This window comes from Phocoena sinus, chromosome 15, assembly GCF_008692025.1.
Source record: "Phocoena sinus isolate mPhoSin1 chromosome 15, mPhoSin1.pri, whole genome shotgun sequence".
NCBI classification, from domain to species: domain Eukaryota; kingdom Metazoa; phylum Chordata; class Mammalia; order Artiodactyla; family Phocoenidae; genus Phocoena; species Phocoena sinus.
In genome coordinates this window covers 85,871,361-85,886,934 of record NC_045777.1, presented here as the reverse complement: position 1 = coordinate 85,886,934, position 15,574 = coordinate 85,871,361, and positions in this window count along the sequence as shown.

Sequence of the window (15,574 nt, the reverse complement as noted above, 5' to 3'; positions counted from 1 at the left end):
TTTCACATACCTTCACCAACACTTGCCGTTATCAGTCCTTTAACATTGTTATAAGTCCTATTACTCAAATTTTTCACTTCTTTGGGCACTCTTCAAACATTGATTTTCACTTTGTATTTCTCCCAGACTTGCCGGTTCATGTGCTTTGCCCGACTTTGTATTACGAATTGTTCATCAATTTTTCATACTGACTTATAAAAGCCATTTGTATAGAGTTTGTTGTTTGTTTCCCTTGACTTTTTTTTTCACGGTGCCTGAGTGTTTTTTGGTTTTTAATTTGTATACAGTTGAGGTTATTAATGTTCTAGGAAGATGCATATTCTCCTTTTAAAATAAAAAGTAAAATTATAATACCATCTTTAAAAAAAGCTTCCCTTTTATTTCATGGCCCATTATGGGCAAAAGAAGAAGGAAGAGAAAGGACAGAGGAAGCAAAGAAGGAATATAGGAAGATAAAGAGAGCCGTATTCATCATGTTTATTGAATTCCCAAGAGACAGGGAGTGATTCTCAAACTTTAATTTACATGTGAATCACTTGGAGATCTTGTTAAACTGTAGATTCTGATGCAGTAGGCCCAGGAAGGGACTGAGATTTTGCATTTCTCACCAGCTCCCAGGTGAGGCTGATGGACCATGGACCACACCTGGAGGAGCTTTTATTTATGAAGACTGGAAAACATCGGCCAGTCTCAGTGAGCAGTCCTAACTCCACTTAAATTATCATTTGTTTTGAAAACCTCTTCTCTAAGCAAGCAGGGGAAACCCTAACTTCTTCTTCTGGAAAATAGTAAACCACTATAGCTCATTTTTGAAAGAAAAATGACTGCTTTCATGGAGTAACATGCCTCCACTTCATGGTCCTTTAAAATACGTATACGGCTGAAGATTTTTAAACATGTATAAAATGTTCACTTCTTGAGACCTTCTTGTTGGGCTGGATAAAATTAAACTGAGAAGTTAATTGGCCCTTTTGGGCAGAAATATTCCAGCTCTGTGCTGGCTACCTCCTCTCCCCAGCATTAAAAAGGGGTTTCTCTGTATTATTTTTTTGAGAAAGAATACCTACAGTCCACACATACTCCCTAAGACAGTAACCTAATGGGTCATGTAAGAGGCAACACCATCTGGTGTGGAAGAAGTCTTAGAATGCACTCAGGAGAGCTGGATTCCTGCTCTGGCTTTATCACAGCTACTTTGCATCTATTAAACTTCCCTGGCTTGGTTCCTTCAACTGTAAAATGAGACACCATTAGAGCCTCACTTACCCAAGATGATAATGGAATAAAAAATTTCGCAGAGGTGTCTCCAGACCTTTCGGAGTAATGGTGATGTCAATGCTTCTCTGACAACCTACAGCATACTGGCTTGGCTTTCCAATTTCCAAGCAAGTTTCCATAAAGGTTTCTCTGAACAGCAAAATCAATCCCAGCAAAAGAGGCTCTGGGCATTTTTTGAGTGTCCTGATATCAAGAAGTTGCCTGAGCCATATTCATGCCTATGCTGTAAGGGTATGTGGGCATGGGTTGCCATTTGCAAGGAAAGTAATGGGCATATATTTCTAGATGAAAGGAAAAGGTTAAATGTGTACTGGACTCAACTGGTGGGCATAGCAAGGGTAGTTTGCTTCATAACAAGGTGGTATGAGGAAAGGGAAACTAGCATTTATTAAGTGTGAATTACCTCACTCCTTTGCAACTACCCTGTGAGGTGGGAATTATTCCTAATTTTTTACAGGAACATAGAGCCAGCAATTTGCCCAGATTTCACGACTAGAAAGAGTGGAGCTAAGATGTCAAAACCCTCATCCGCTCCACTGGTGCCTCACCCCTATCTCTGACCAAAGCAGAGGTGCTCAGCAGTGAAGCCACTTCACCCCTTTGTCCTGTTTCCCCCCACTGCACGTGGGACAGCCCCTTTCATACAGCAGGGGTGGGGTGGGGGTGAGTGTGATGCTACCGCACAGGGCTGGCCCACAGGAGGGTTCAACACACGGTAGGCATGGCTCATTTCCCCCTCTAGACTCGCATATAACCCTGCGAGTCAGAAGAGGCCAAGGGCTGCTGCCGGGGAAACTGCAAGACCCCTTCCCCCGCCCCCTCGTCCACGTGTCCTTAGGACACCACTGGCCCACAGGGCTCTGCTGTGCTGTTGGAGTTGGTGCGATACGGTCCCAGAGAATACGCTGGCTTTGGGTTGCCTGTCACTTCCCACCCTCCTGGCATGGTGTGGGAAGCAGGCAGAGGGCAGGCCCTGGGGTCAGATCCAGTTCAGAATCCACCTCCTCCAACCGGCTGCTGTCTTCGGTCCTCAGTTTCCCCATCTTTCCTTTATAGGGTCATTGTTCAGACTTAGCAGAGGTTGGGTAGCGCACAGTAGGTGCTCTGGAAGCGGGAGCTAGCTCCCACTCAGGAACCTCGGGCCACAGTGACCCGCCGTCCACTCTTCCGCCTAGGGCAATAAACGGAGTAACAGCAAACCGGCACCCAGTGCTTCCTGGGGAGACAGCGCTGAGCGAGGCGCACGCCCTGACCCGCTGCCATCACCACTTAGTGATCTCACTCAATTATCACACGCCCCAGGGTCAGACTGTGTGTCACCTTCCAGGCCCTCCTCCCACAAAAATGCTGGCCTCCCAGCCTCCAGAGCGCTTAGTTCACTCCATAAACTCCGCTAATGCTTACCACATGCTGCTGAGCTCCAGCGACCGCGCCCACTGCCCTTCGCGGAGGCCCCAGGCCCTGCGCCAGGAGACTCTTCCCACCGGGAGATCCACCTCCTAGAAGACCCTCCCCCAGGAGATCCTCCCCCTAGAAGACCCTTCCCCTAGGGGACACCCCCCAGGAGACCCCCCCCCATGAGACCCTCCCCCTAGGGGACGCTTCCCCTAGTGGACTCATCCCCTAGGGGACCGGCCCACCCCACGGTATGAAGCGGCCGGCGCTGTGCCCCCCGCAGGCCACCCATGACCTTGGACGCCCCTACAAAGCCTGCGTCCACTCCTCTCAACAGGCTGCGTATCTGCACCCACAGGTGCCTTTTGTCGTTGGGAATTGAAAACCCGATCAGGCGTGTTTCTCGTTTGCAATCCCCGCAACTTGGCGCATAGCCACGCGAACACGGAGCCCGCCGGTGGGAGGGGCGGCCCCCGCGGGCGGCGGGGAGGGCGGGCCAGGGCGCCGGGAGGGGCGCGCCCAGTTGTCCCCGCCCGCAGCCTGCAGTCCGCCGGGCCCTCGGCCGCACGTGCGAGCCCACCTGCGCGCCTGCACTGCTGGGCGGGGCGAGGCCGGAGCCGCCCCAGCGGGAGCCGCTAGGGGCTCGCGTGCCGGGCCGGCGCTGGCCTGCAGTGCCCGCCGCACGTCCCTAGGGGGCGCAGCCGGCGCGGGAAGCCGCCCGAGTCGAGGCCGGGGCCCGGCGCGAAATTCCAGGCGGGCGGGCGCGGCGAGTTTGAAAACAGTCGAGGGCGTGGGGGCGGGACGTGGGGGGGGCCCGCTAGCCCCCTCCCCTCGGCCAATCAGCGGCGGCGGCGGGCGCGGGCGGGCGGCGCGTGCGGCTGGGCTGTGAATGGGGCGCGGCGGCGGCGGGCGAGCGGCGGCGCGCGGGCGGGAGGGTGCACTTTCTCCTCCGCGCGCGGCGGGGGCGGCGGCGTCTCCTCAGCGCCCGCCCGAACCTTCTTGAGACGCGGCGCGGCCAGGGCGCTCCGGCCGTGGGGGTGGCGTGACAGGTTGTCATCTCCCCGCTGACAACTTCTCCCCAGCCGCTCCCCTCAGCACCCGGCGCCCCTCGTATTTGGCCGCCCGGCCGGGAGGCCACCGCCCGCCGTCCCACTCACGGGGCCCGAGGCCGGGGCCGGGGGCGGCGGCTCCTCGGCATGGCCGGGGGCGTGCGGCTGGCGGCCGGCGGCGGCGCGGCGGGCTCGGGGCGGCCGCGGGGGTCCCTGCCTGGCCCCGAGCGGCGGTGGCGGCGGTCCCGGGGAGCCCGCTCGGCGCCCGGGAGCCCCGGCGAGGACGAGGGGCAGCGCGCCGGGAGGCCAGCGACAAAGTTGAGCACGGGCCGGCGGCGCGGGTGGTGGGCGCTCGCGGCGCTGCAGCTGCACTTGCTCCGGGCGCTGGCTCAAGGTAGGCGCGGGCCGGGGAGCGGGGCGGACCGGGGCCGGGAGCTGGGCGGACGCGGGCCGGGGAGCGGGGCGGACGCGGGGAGGCGCGCCCGAGTGCCGCTCGCGGGACCTGAGTGGAGCCGGGCGCCGAGCCTCCGACTTGGGAGCCCGCCGCGCCTCTGCGGGCTCGGTGGCTGACTCTCGTCGGGCTCCAGGTGCTGGAGCCGGTGTCTCAGACCCCGCGTCTCTCTGGTCCGGTGCCTGACCCCAGGGGGAGCCCGGCCGTTGCTAGAGCAGAACTTTGGGTGCCCGCGGCCTCTCCCCTAGGCTTTGCCCTCCGCGCCCTGTGGTTTCTGTTGCGTCGGTGCTGGTCTCAGAGTGGGTGCTGCCCCTCTGCCGGTGCCAAATGGCCGTTTGAAAAGGGAGGTGGCGTCTCTCCCGAGCCGAGCTGTCCCCGAAATCTGGGTTCTTTTAACGACCCGGTACGTATCCCCTGTCTCTGAGCATACCTCCTCGCTGAAGTTTGCTTGTCTGGAAAGAATAAAGGTGAAAGCAAGCGGCGAAAAGGTGGAAGTAGCTAGCTAGCTCCACGCGTCCTTTTGGTGTGGTCTTTTAAGATGCGTGTACCTGCGTGGGCAGCTTCAGGGGAATTGGCTTTGGTGGTATTTAGTGTCGTGGGATATGGAAGGAGACAGGTGGACGGCAGATGGGAGCCCTAAACTTAAATTACCCGTGTTCAGTGTCCAGGGAAGGTGATGTGTGTGTAGCGACGGATGATTTAAGTGGAATCACATCTTAAAGGTCTGAGCTCAAAACTGTCATCGATAGTTTAACAGTTAACTCATCCTTTTGTTTAGTGTTAACCTAATCGATGTGCACTGAGGTCCTCCCCGCCCTCTCCCTAAGTGCCCGCTTTCATGTTTTGCTACATGGAAACAAATTGCCACGTTTCTGGTTAATTTAACTCTTCTCCATTACTTGGAAAATTTTCGTTTCGCTTATTTGTGCATTTTTGCTTAATGACAGACTTTGGTAGAAAAGCATTAAGTCGTTTTGTAAAATGGGATCTGTAGATTGCCAGAGAAGCCAGGTTCAAGTGAAGAAATCTAAATCACTTAGGGATGACCTTTAAGATAGAAAAGGGTGTTTATTAAGTTTTCCTGTTTTTTTTCCTAAAACAGTGACTTGCACTTTGCAATAAGCCCTGTACATTTATACATCTAAAGATTAGTGCACAAATTCAAATGGTGGGGAAAAAATCTGGCTTTGTTTTGAAGTATATGATGCAGATTTCAACTTTTTATCAGTTTGAAGGCTGTCCGGCTTGTTGCTTTTTACAATTGTAGTGTTAATGAAAATTAATTTTAAAAAAGTACGAAGGCAACAAACTTTGTTAGGCAGGAGTATTTTATTCCTTGTTACCAGTATAAAGCATGGGTACCTGTTTTACATGGTTTACAGAGTGAACAGATCTCTTAGTGTAAAATTTCAAATAGGTTGTAACAAGTTCTAAATTCACTGACAGGTTTCTGTTCTCTGTGCTCTGTGAATTGCATAATATATCCATCACTTTTTATATTATATTGAAAATTCATATTACAGGGGAGATGTCACTATTTGACAAAAGCTCATGTATCTTGAAAATGAAAATTCTGGTGCTGCTTTAGAGATTTCTGACAGGATGATGAGTTGGTCATATGCATAGGGAAGTATTCTCTTGAATCTTACTAGATAAAATGTAACGTTCTAAATGGAATACCTACCACTTGGTTGGAACTGGTCATAAGTACTATATCACTATGTAGCTAGGTGAAGCAATTCCTAATTTCTCTTTTAAGTGTTTCCTTCTAATGGCGTTTCATGTGGCGAGGCTTGGTCATGATATCTTGGGAGAAAATAAGTGCGATATTAACCAGTAAAAGTTACATAGAGTTACATAGCCCCAGTTATAAGCAGAGTGCGTGATTGACCATTATGTGAAACAGGTTCACGTCTTCCCAATGTAACTTTAATAGTCCTGGGGTTTCTTTCTACCTGGTAATAGGAATTTGAATTATATACTCTGCTTATTAGTGTGTTTGTCACTTTTCTAGATGGCTTTCTAATTGTGAAAGGCAGGTGGCAATGCATGCTTTCGGTATGTTGTCCACTAGGAGCCAGACGTGAGTGTTATAGAAGGTGCCTTTTGAGGCGGAGGATGGCAGGGTTGCAAGTGTCATGTGTGTGAGGCCTGTGGTGCCTTAGCTTTACTGCTGGACCTTTACATGTGTATTGATTCTGGTAATGTTCAGTACAGCCTCATGTTAAGGTTGTATTCATCAGGTGCAGAGGGGTAGGAAGGCTCTCAGTTACTGCTTGGGGTGGTTCATAGTTCTTAGTTTCTCCTTTGGAGTTATTTCTAGCCACTTGGAACCCTGGTTCTCCAACTTTGGTGTGTATCAGAATTACCTGGGGAATTGGGGGCACCTGTGGAGGGCCAGGTCCCTTTGTTCTTCAGTGAGCCACGTGGAAGACACCAGCTTGCTTCCAGGTGATTCTGATACACACCAGAGTTGGAGAACTACCAGCTCGGATTGCCTGGATTTTCCTCATTCCCTTCACCTGCGCATTTCCTGGGCCCTCTCTTTCCCAGTGTTTCTCAAACATATTTGCGCATTCGAATCACCTGGGAGCTCTAAACAATAGCGAAGCTTGGATCTCATTCCCAGAATTTGTTTTAATTGACTTGCGGTTTGACCTGGGCATCAGGAGATTTAAAAACTCCTCAGGTGGTTCCAGTGTTCAGCCAAGTTTGAGAACCATTGCTGTAATCCTTTTTACGGAAGATCACACGACTTGATTTTTCTTTTAACCTTGTTTCTGGCTGGTCTTGTGGTTCTATAGTGTGTGTACCTCCCCCCACCCCCAATTCCAGTGAGCTGTCTGCACTTTGAGCTGATTTTCACTTGTTCCATGTTCATGATCTCAAACTTTGAAATTTCTTCCAGACTTAATTAGCTTTTCAGTCGCTCCTATTTATTCCTACTGACATTGTTGAGCTCCTGCTTTGTGCTGGTCTGGGGTTTGCATCAGCATCGCCAGTGCAGTTTAAAAATACACTCATCTGGGCTCTACCTCCAACCTGGAGGTCTTTGGAGGGAGAATTTGTGCATTTAAAAACTCCACACGTGATTCTCGTATCTTCGTGTTACAGTTTTATCCTTGTTGGCCAATCCCATAATCTCACCCAATTCTCTGTCATCCTTAGCCTGACTTGCTGTGACCTGGACTCCTACCTGGATCCCTCTTCTTGTGCCGATCTCAGCCTTGAGTAAGCTCTACTAATTAGGCTTCTCTGCCACTGGTTTGCTGGAGAAATCTCAAAACAGTGCTAATTGGGTTCAGTACAAATCTAGCTTCCTTTTGGGCCCTTGTTGCTTCCCATTCTCCCTGAAGTGGTTTGTTTCCCCTGTTCCTCTTACCCCTAGACCCCCTTCTCCTCACATCTTTGTAATTTGAGTTTCAAGTGGAACTTGAGCTCCAGGCTGGCAGCTTCACTAGAGAGTCTTCATAGAGAGTACTACACTTAGTAAGTGTGCAGGTACTTGCTGATTAAATTTTATTAGACCACTCCATGTTTAACAGATGGCAACTGGCCACTTGGTTGGTAACCGTCTTGTAAATCTGACAATAAGCGATTATCACCCTCTCTGCGGTCTTACGTATGGCCACCTGTACCTCACCTTTACTGAGCCCTTATTATGTGCCACGCACTAAGTGCGTTACAGGTAGGCTCATTTACTCGTCACAACAACCCCTGAGAGGCAAGTAGCATTTTGTCTGTGAGGAAACTGAGGTACTGAACTGTTAACTGATTTGCTTGAGGCCTCAGGACTAGTGGTGGAAGCAGATTGGAAAGCAGGCTACCTAATCCACAGTTTATGCTCATAACCAGTGGGCTGGAGTGTCTTCCATGCAGCCTGTGGCTTTATATGGGGAGGGAGAGCAATCTGATCAATACCAGAGGGAAGATGGCGGCTGATGTTTTCCAAATGCTGTATTGAGTTACGTGGCCTCAAGGTTCGGGTCACCTAATTGACTGTTACCGTAAAACAATAAAAATTAGGTTAAACAATTTGGAAAATACAGAAGAATATGCATAGCCCCCTGCATATAACTATCCCTCTCCCATAAGAAAATGACTTGCCAGTTTGGTTTTTCTTTTTGAAGAATTTTTTTTTCTCGTAATGTAAATGTCAAATTGCAACTTAGAATGGGGTTGTGGCAGTCATTTGGCAGAGTTGAACTCCCCAGAATTGACTGCTAGGAGCATAGTGACCACGTCTTAGAAGAGCACTTGGAAAGTTCTTTTATCCTCACTCAAGTACATGCATAAGTCCTTTAAATGGAAATAGGTGGGGTTCATAAGGTACTGACCTTTTGTTAACATGCATTTTATCTAACGAGAGTTAAGTTTAGCTATATATTGGGATTATATCTAGCCAGGAAGTTTCCTTTGTTGTCAAATACTGGAGTAAAACAAAGTCACTCTGAAAAGTTAAGCAGGTGATGGAGTGGAATCAAACAAGATATCGTAGTTAAATTCTACCTCCCAGTTGCCTTTATAGTCTATCCTTTCTTAAGAGTCCTTGTATTGTTTTTTTTTTTTTTTCTTCTTTTTTTGCGGTACGCAGGCCTCTCACTGTTGTGGCCTCTCCCGTTGCGGAGCACAGGCTCCGGACGCGCAGGCTCAGCGGCCATGGCTCACGCGCCCAGCCGCTCCGCGGCTTGTGGGATCTTCCTGGACCGGAGCACGAACCCGTGTCCCCTGCATCGGCAGGCGGGCTCTCGACCACTGCGCCACCAGGGAAGCGCCTAGAGTCCTTGTATTGTTTTTGTTGGGAGACTCAGGGCCTTCCTCCAGGTGTCCCTGAGGTCGGAGACCATAATGTCTGCTGACCAAATCTAGAGGATGGAACAGACACAGTGTGAAAACTCAGAAGCTGGATTTTGCCTAGGTCATGACTTACATTTCTGTAAGAAGTAAAAAAAAAAAAAAAAAAAAAAGCAGTTTTAAGAGTACACCATTTAAGTCCAAATCAATGAAAGTTGAGTAAAACTGAGGGTGGGGAATGAAAATCAGGGTGAAAGGTATAGTATAAAGAGGAGTTAAAGTAGAATTATCTTTAAAAAAAAAAAAAAGTAAAGGTATCGATGTAAGTTTTATGATCTGGTTAATACAGTAAGCGATGATAAGTGTTTACCTAATGTAACTGAGCATTTTAATACGTGTAGAGTCTCTTACATTCTAGTTAGTAATTTGACATCATCAGTTCTATAAGGCATTTTCTTAAAATTTCTCCTCAATTTGTAAATCTCTTAATAAAACAGATTATAAATATTTGTACCTATGATCCCGAGAGAGAAGCTATTTCGCCATTTGGGACTACAGTGATGGCACCTCATGTCATCCTTTTGTAGTAACGCATAGAAATTAGTCTTATGTTTTTTAATGATTCCCTGAACTACAGAAGTCTGTCATAGTTTGATAGATACCTACCTGCCAGTTATTGATCCCATACCTGAGACCTGTTCTGGAGAAATACATTATTATTAGTCTCACAGCTTCATTATTTTAACACTATTCTTACCATATCCAAATACAAAAATTAAAAATGTAGGGGAGCACTGCTTCAGGAAACTCTTGTTTCTCTGTTTGCTCTTCTAGTATTTAGGTGGTATGGCTTCTGGCAGGCAGCTTCTAAAGCCAGAGACTCGCTGCCTTAGCCTGGCTCCGGGTGTCCCATCCCCAGGGTCTCCTGTAGGTGTTGTGGGAATGAGAATGTTTACAAAGCTTTTCTAGAAACAGGGATGAGGTGAATGGAAGAGGCATTGGGATAAGTGTTACTAGACCTGGTTTCGATTTTATTCTGTAACTAACTTGCAATATAAGCAGGTCTGTTAGCTTCTGAGCTGACTTTTTTCAACTGTAAAAGTTGGAGGTTAGACTAGATCTTCAAAATCGTTCTGCTCTGATTCTTTGATCTGTATTTTGTCGTATCCTTCTGCCCTTCACCAGACTCTCTGTGTCTTCTGTCTGGTGATTCGATAACTCCATGTGTCTTGGTTCTTAGAACCCGATTCTCTTCATTTTACCTTTACCGTGATATTTACAATGTCAAAAACAACGAAGATGCAGTCTAACATTTCTCCTTAGGGGCTGCCATCTTACACATGATATATTTACTCTAGCCTGAAAGTGGTTCATGCTCAAAATGTTAGGTTCTGTAAAATGAATTAGTGCCGTAATTTATCAGTGTAAGCCTGAAGTTTGGGGAAATAAATTTCTTTAAAATGCAAGATCCTTATTTATTTAAACGGCTGGAAGGGAAAGGGCAAGGCTAATTGAAATCTAGGAGGTACTTAATGCAGTGAGAAATTTTAGAAGATATGAAGTAGTGATATGAGAATGTTTATGTTTACAGGACAGTGACCGTCAGTAATCGAAGAGATTAGTAGGTGGTGTTCTCTTGATGTTTCTGGACGCAACCTAATGTTATGTTGGTTAATTGTCTTCATTAGGGACTTTCAGTAAATCAGAAGGTCCTCAAAATTAACAAAGTAACTACACTTTAACAGGCTTAGCTGGCACTCTGTTGATATACAGACAATGTCTAGTGAAGATAGCAGCTATCAATTAAGTGATCCAATTTCTTGATAACAAATATGTCAGCCAGGTAAATCTATTAATTTACTGATCTTTGGAGATTAGCTTGTTGGACATGAGCTAAGACTGTAGTTTCTGCAGTGTTTTTGGGTTTGGTATGTGTGTGCGCATGTGTGTGTTTAACTTTGGAGATGTGGACTTTAGAGAATTGGACTCCTGGGCCCATATTACTACATAGATAAATTTAGCCTTTGGTGCAATGTTTTGTTGCCTTTTCTCCCTTTCAGAACTCTGCTCTGTATTCTAGACATGATTCTTTATTGTGAGAGTTTTGGAAGCTCTCAAATATGTAAGCTTGATTTTTATGAAGATGAGTGATCTCTCCAAGAAAGAGCACAGGGAGGGAACTAAAGAATGACTATGGCAACTGGAAGAGGAGTTTGGCTTCTCAGAGTGCCGTTAGTTGCCTTTATTAAGAATTTTACCAAACCAAGCAGGCTAGTAAGGAAGAAGTTAGATTTGGGGTAAGGCGGTATATCATAGCTTATATCACATAGGTATAACCTATTCATATGTAGATAAGGATGGTTATATCCACAGGTGTCTGGGTTTTTCTCTTTAGTGTGATCCTTAATTTTGTGTGTGTATTTATGGTTTTGTGAAAGAGGGACTATTTTCAAAGTGAAGGTCTTCTTTCTTGCCTTCCCCCAGGTGTTAAATGTGATGCAAAAAGAATAGGAGGTTTTAATTTTGTGGACTGAGCCCTTCTGCACAATGAGTGTCAGTGTTGTTTTAATACATGAACCACCAGATGGCAACAGAAAAAGTATTTATATAGGATGTAATCTCTAGTTTCCATAGCTATTTTTTTCCCCCTTCCATGGTACACTGCTTTTCAGCCCTTCATGCAATATATAAAATTCTTGTCTATGAGCAAGGTGAGTTTGTAATACCTTACAATGGAAATCACAACCAGGAAATAGAGTAGTGGTAAAGTATTACTAGAAAAAGACATTTTATTTACATGAGTGCATGTATAAACTGTTCCCAGAGGGAGTGGGTTTCCAAGGATGCAACTTTATGATTTATGTTATCGTACAGTCATGTTTTTACTACTAATTTTTAATTCAGCATTTAGCTCTACAGTAAGCTGTGATGATTTGCAGAACATAAAACATGGCTCTTACCCTCCAGCATTTTATGTAACACCTTTAAAAGGAGGAGATACATGAGTTTACAAACATTGAACATATTTATGTATTTTCTGGCCAAAGGTATTTTTACTTTATGTGGAATTTGTTTTATTTTTGCTGTGTAGGTATGTCCCCTTTTTCTAAGTGTGTCTTCTTGGCTCTTCTAAGGGTTTTATTTTCTCCCCCTTTGCTAAGACTCTCTTGGTTGCAAACTAGAAACTTAGTCTGAATAACATTTTTTTTTTTTTAAAAATTTTTATTGGAGGCATCTTGGGGTATCAGTGTAACAAGAAGAATACTTTGAAACTTGGCAGATGTAGGACTCAGCTCCATCTCAGGGGTAACTAGAGCCAAGTATTTGAAACCCCTCAGGTGCTGTCCTCTTTGTCATCATCTCTGCTTCTGTTCCTGTGTTGGGGTCCTTCTTGACTCTCACTGAAATTGCCTTTCTCTTTGTGACTAAAATGGGGCTATTGCCAGCCTTTACATTCCTATTGCTTCAGATCCTGAAATAAAGATTGACTTAAAGCTTTGGTTGTGAAATTTGTGAAATGGTCAGGTTTGCATTTTTAAAAAAATTTTTAAAGAGATGTTGGGGGTAGGAGTTTATTAATTAATTAATTTTTGCTGTGTTGGGTCTTCGTTTCTGTGCGAGGGCTTTCTCTAGTTGTGGCAAGCGGGGGCCACTCTTCATCGTGGCGTGCGGGCCTCTCACTGTCGCCGCCTCTTGTTGCGGAGCACGGGCTGCAGACGCGCAGGCTCAGTAGTTGTGGCTCACGGGCCTAGTTGCTCCGCGGCATGTGGGATCCTCCCAGACCAGGGCTCGAACCTGTGTCCCCTGCATTAGCAGGCAGATTCTCAACCACTGCGCCACCAGGGAAGCCCAGGTTTGCATTTTAAAAGCATTATCTTGAGAAGAAAAGAGCACTTTGATTGCAAAATCGAGAAGGGGATGGGAGAAGCCAGAATGACTGTAGACAAGTTAAACTGTGTCATCTGTTGAGAGAAAGTAGTAGCTTGAGCCAGGGTGGTAGGGTTGGAGGTGGAGAGAGGAGGGCGGATGGGTAGGGAGAGAGACAGGGGAAAAGATGGACAGGACTTGGCAGTAGGTTCTATATGGAGGGTGATTGAGAATATGTCATGGGTGGTATCCAGGCTTCTGACTTGCATGACTGGTTGATTAGGGGAGTCATTCACTGAGGTCAGACCACCTCAGTTTGGGCAGCAAGATCATGATTTTGGGTTTGAATGTATTAATGTGAGGTACCTTTGAGGCATCCAGAGAGACCTGTCGAGAAGATGTTTGGGTACATGGGTTTTGCAATCTGGGCTTTTGGTATAAATACTTGTGGAGATAGTATGTTTAAGAGGATGGGCTTGGCATAAAATAAAACTGATTCACAAAAGCTAGCTGTGCTTCCTTGGGTGGGCTGCTTAATCTTCTTCAGGCATTATTTCTCATCCCTGAAGTATAATTGTACAATTTTACCTTCTTAATAATTGTACCTACTTCGTATAGCTATTCTGAGGATCAGTTCATACGATCGCAGATAAGGTATGTAGCACCTTACCAAGTACACAGTATGTAGCTAGTAAGTGTTAGGTGGTGGTATCGTTGTTTACACTTCTGTGAACAGGAATCGTGCCTCATTCATTTTGTCTTTTCTCGTAGTACTAGGTATTAATAAGCCACTAGGCCAGAAGGGGGAGTGTGAACAGTTGATGTGTAGTCATGTTAATGTGGCAGTGACTTACTGGATAAATTGAAGGAGGAAGACATGGATTGATGCGAGTGAATTTGATATGAGGACCAAGGAAAGGCCATTGGGTTTGTTGATAAGGTGGTAAATGTTGATCCTTTTTAGTATAATTTCACTAGAGTTGTAGGACTATAAAGCAGATTGAAGCTGATTAGAGAATGAATGGTCAGTGAGAAAATGGAGTCAAGGGGCGTTTTTCTCTTACTGTTAAAATTCTCAAGAAAAGAACTGTGAAGGCATTTGAAGTGTGTAGTGACAAAATGATCTTGAAATACCTTGGGAATATTTTAAAAACAATTTAAAAACTGTTCCCGAGGCTGAAAAAAAATATGGGCTGTTGTCATCTGGCAAAATTGTGAGTAATCATCACGATTCTCTGAAGTGATCATTTCACAGTTTCCTATTCTGCAACTCCTGGAGCCGTCTAGTGACACTGCTGCCAGAACCGTTAAGAGAGGACTTCCACTCCCACCTGCTGCAGACGCATCGAAACTGCAGACGAAGTAGAACAAGGGAAAGCAAAAGTATTCCTGAGCCTGATAAACCAGGAAATCCCAGGTGCCACAGGTGAAAAGAGAATTCAAAGCGAGGCTGTAATTGGGAACTCAAGGCCTGTGGTGGTTTCAGATCTGAGTATAGGCCCCAAGGGCATGGACCTGAGGGTCTCATGGAGAAACAGGAGACGTGGTCTTAGGTCTGTGTAAAGAAGGAAGGTGGAGTTGGTGTCCTCCTGTACAAAATCTTGAAGCTGTCCGATCTGTGAAAAGAAGACTAGAAAAGCCTTGCCCACTGGTCTGAGGGGGTGCAAAGGAACGTGCTGTCCTCCTGGGACTGTGCATAATTAGGAATAAGAAAAGAGAAAAGCTGTGCCTCACACTGGTGGTAGGTTAAAAGTTTACACTTCTCCCAGTGCAACTAACCCTCAAGCCAAGAAGTTAGCATAAAATCTGGCCCAGAACTATGGGGGCCAGTGGAGCCCTCAGACGTAAGTGTACAACTGTCCTGCAGAGCAGATGAGCCTGGGGACTCTCACAGAAGAAACAGCTCATGCTAAGGGTGGACTTGCAATAAAACATTGCAGCCGCATGAGGAAATGAATCACTGTGGAGGAGCTTTGGCAGATGTTGCAAATAGGAGAAAGGTGCTCCTGGGACATAGGACAGAAGTCATTTGGTTAAAATTACTAGAGATAAAAGGGGTAAGACTGCAATGAACAAACACCACAGGTTGTAAAAACACATGGATTTGGAAAGGAACCAGATGGAATTTCTAGAAACCTCAAGCAAACTCAACAGACAGGTTAAACAGCTGAGTGGATATAAATGAAGAGAAAACTATTGATCTTTGAGGAGTTCCGAGGAAATTGCTTGTAATTCAGTACTGAGAGATAGGGGTGGAAAATGAGTGGATAAGACCCACTTTAGTATGAGAAAGTTCACCATTACCGATTTCTGTGAGCTTCCTGAAAGAGGAAATAGAGTGGGAGAGTTACTCTCCAAAGATATAATTGTTGACAGTTTTCCATCATAAACGCAAGGCTTGAGTTTTTAGGTCCAAGAAGCACAGTGAACCCAAGCAGGATAAATAAAAACAAATCCACACCTAGACACATGGTACATGAAACGTTGGAAACGAGACAGAAGCAACCCGAAGAAAGTCATTGTCTAAATATCTGGAAGACATTTTGTTGGTAGCAGAAGATGATAGAATAATATCTTAAATGCTTTGGGGGAGAAACAAACATCAGCCTGGCATTCTGTATCCATATGAAGTAATATTCAAGAGTAGAAGTGAAATGAAAGCTTTGTTGATAAAGACAAAGTTGATCGCTTGTAGACTTTTGCTGAAGGAACTACTAAAAGATGTATTTCAAGACGAAAG